A 4,017-nucleotide genomic window follows, 5' to 3' on the forward strand; every position below is an offset into this window, starting at 1 on the left:
AAGGGTTAATAGATGAAGAGTGGATCTGGTTCATTTTACATAAAATTTTTTTCTTCATTCTTTTTCTTTTTCCTTTTTTTTTTGAGATTTTTTTGCATTTTTATCTTGCCCGGGGTAGAGGTAAATTCATGTCACAAATCTCAATGCTGATCTGCATGTACACTTTAGTCTACTTTCTCTTTTTTCCCCTAACTTGGACCAATTCCTCCTTCTTAAACAGTCCAGCAATCTTTTCTTACTAATAGATCACCATATTTATACCAGACTTAGTTCAGCCACCCAATTAGCTTCAGTCCTATAGCAGCTGAGATGTCCTGAATTCAATGAATCCACTAATCTTAACCTTTCTAGATGGGAAAGACAATTGTGTAGATCACTAGATGTCATTTATCTTTTATGTATTTTATTAATACCTACATAACATTTTTTTCTTTGGAAAATGTATCCTTTTTATTTCTTTCGCACATCCCCCAAAAGAGCAAAAAAAACCAAAAAAATCAAATATGTAGAAGAAAGGAATACAAATTAGCCATATTCAAAAATACCATGTCCTTTAGAATAATGGTTCATTATTGGGTCAATAAGGATTCTTAAATTTTCAAAGATGTTAACTTTCATATTTTCAGTAAAAATTGTTCTGCTTGTTCTACTCATTATGTATTAGTTGATAATACTTGTATAATATTAAGAGATCTAGTATATAGAGTTGAAACAGCATACTATAAACAAGCTTTTTGAAGAGGTGGACAAGAAAGTAACAGAATGAGATGAGAGGAAAAATTTGTGATCTATACCACTGGAGTGAAAAACCACCTCGATAAAGTCACAGAACTTTCCAAACTATCAGTTTCAATGGTCATCATTGAATATCTGTAGGCTAGACATTGAAATAATGAGATGTTATATGAATTTAAGAAAATTTTAAAGTATTTCTTCAAAAAAGACTTAGAAACAATAGTTATAGATAAGAATTGTTTTCTTTTCACTATAATAGTAGTTGTGCTGTATCTAACACAGGGGGGAAACCACCTAATTAATGTAAAGCTTAACTAGCAACTTGTTTATTTGCTATTCTGCTTACAGTTGGATTCTTAATTCAGCCCCTCAAGGCTATGATTAATGGTGAGTGCCAGAGTAAGAAAAAGATAAGTCTGATCATATAACATAATTAGAATAAATAAATGCAAGGATTTCAATTCTTATGACGTTTTTAGAATATTTTGAGCATCAGATTTTCAAAAAATAGCTGTGTATTCACCAAAGGATACACCATTGGTGTCCATCATTTAGTGAAGTAGAGATGACCCTTCATTTACTTAGAGTCAGCTTAAAATTATATTTTTGTTTGCTGAAGTTAAAATAATTTACAGCTTGCAAAATAAAATATTTCCCATCTTAAAAAAAATACAGATTGGTATCATCTTTGGTGACATTGCCTGCTTTGAAAATGGTGTGCCTGATGCAGCCTGTCTATAATTAGGAAACATTAACTAAACTCCTCCCTCTTTAAAAACAGATTGGGACAACAATTTCACAGTAAATCAGAATTCTACTATCAAGGGATGTGATAAGCTGTATTGTATTACTCAGTAAATCACAAAGATACTCAATAAGCTACTCAGTGCTGCATAATAAATCATGAGGTTTGGTGATAAAGTTGCACAATAAGCTCGAGTGTATTAGTCACTAAATCATGAGCTTTCACATTCAAGGTAGACGATGGACACCTTTCTTTGTTATATCTGCTTTCATCATGGGGCATCTATCAGTCAAGGATAAGGCAGTGAAGTTTCCCTCCCCAGATTCTTCCATAGGAAATACATGGGCTACTGAGAGAATTATATATCACTTTTAGTTTCAGAAAGGAAAAAAAAATCTATGAACCTCAGTTGTTCTCAAATAATATTTTATAATTTGTTAACCAAACTTCATTTCAATAAGCTATAATTTATATTAGCCAAAATATAAAAATCACTAATTTTTAAAAGAAATTAATTAGAATGATACTTTCTAAAAATCAGATAACCCCCCCCCACCCAACCTGAAAGGGATATATAGTCTAAAGAGATTATGCTCTCTTTATGTAGTTAATCTTTTTCAGGTGGAAGGGAGAAGGGGGGGGGGCGGTTTTGTGATTTCAATGATGTGTGGAACTTCCTCTATCAAAGAAGAAAGACAAATGTTCCATAATTTATGGCCTTACGAAACTGTCAGGAGCACAGAGAGGGGTAAGAGACTTTTCCAGGGTCACAAGTAAAAGGCAGTTCTCAGTTCTTCCTTCCTCTGAGAAATCTATCCACTATATTATACAGTCTCTCTATGTCTGGTTGGCTTAAGTATGATAGCACATGATAGTAATGATAGCAGACATTTAAGAAAGTATTACAAGCAAAACAGATCCTTATACATGATGAAATAAAGTTGCATAATACCATACTTACAACATAAAAGGGCAAATATGAAAATCAATTTATGTTTTTTAGCTTGACAAATTTTTTACTTTTTTTTACCATTTTATTTGCCCCGCTTGCATGGTGAAACAATTTTTAACATTCCTTTTGAAAACTTCTAGCTCCAGCTTCTCTCCCTTCCTCTCTGTCCACCCCATCTCCACTCATTGAGAAGGCAAGCAAGTTGATAGAGGGGATATACATGGAGTCATGCAAAATGTTTCCATGACAGTCATGATGTGAAAGAAAACATAGACAAAAAAACTCTCAAGAAAAATAAAGTTTAAAAAAATGCTTCAATCTGTATTCAGATGCCAGCAGTTCGTTCTCTGGGGATGGATAGCATTTTTCATCAAAAGACCTTCAGAGCTGCCTTGGATCATTGCATTTCTGAGAAGAGTTAAGCCATTCATAGCTGAGCATCATACAATATTGTTGTTACTGTGTATAAAGTACATTTCACTTTGTATCAGTTCATTTAAGTCCAGGTTTTTCTGATAACATCCTGCTAATCATTTCTTATGACACAATAGTGTTCCACCATAATCACCTTATATAATGCATTCAGCTATTTCCAAATTAATGAAAATCCTCTTGATTTGAAATTCTTTGTCACCAGAAAAGAGCAGCTATAAATATTTTTAACATATAGGTCCTTTTCCTGTTTTGTTCTTTTCTACCCTTTCTTTTGGAACACAGACTTAGTAGTTTTATTGCTAGCTCTCATGGTATGCATGGTTTTATTGTCCTTTGGACATAGTTCCAAATTGCTCAACAGAATGGCTGAAATCAGTTTACAACTCTACCAACAGCAAATTAATGCCTCCTTTTTCCCCCCCACATCCACTGCAACATTAGTCATTTTTCTTTTCTTTCCTACTACTCAGTCTGATAGGCATAAGGTAGTACTTCAACATTGTTTTAATTTGCATTTCTCCAAAAAGTAGTAGTTGAGAGCATTTTTTTTCATATAATTATGGAGAGCTTTGATAACTTTATCTAAAAATTGTCCATATCTTTTGATCATTTACCAAGTAGGGAATGAGTTTTCTGTTTATTTTTTTTAATAAACTTGATTCAGTTTTCTAGATGTTTGAGGAATGAGGCCTTTATCAGAGATACTTGCTTCATTTTTTTCACACTTACTATTGCTACATGCATTCTCATCCATCCTATCGCCACCCCATTTATTTTATTCTCTTTTCTTTTACCCTGTCTCTTTTCAAAAGTGTTTTGCTTCTGACTACCCCCTTCCCCATATCACTCTTCCTTCTATCAACACTCCTTTTCTTATACCCTTCCCCTCCTACTTTCCTATAGGACAAAATATATTTCTATACCCAATTAAGTATGTATGTTATTCCCTTTTGAGCTAATTTTGATGAGAATAAGGTTCACTCACACCCTCTCACCTCCCTGCTCTTTTCTTCTACTGTAAAACATTTTTTTTCTTGTCACTTTTGTGTCAGATAATTTACCCCATTCTACCTCTCACTTTCCTTTTCTCCCAGTACATACCTCTCTCACTCCATAATTTTATTTCTTTAGATATCATCCCTTCATACAC

The sequence above is a fragment of the Petaurus breviceps genome, unplaced genomic scaffold (assembly GCF_028583685.1).
Source record: "Petaurus breviceps papuanus isolate PSGF00001 unplaced genomic scaffold, PetGlider_PUasm1.0 90743, whole genome shotgun sequence".
NCBI classification, from domain to species: Eukaryota; Metazoa; Chordata; class Mammalia; order Diprotodontia; family Petauridae; genus Petaurus; species Petaurus breviceps.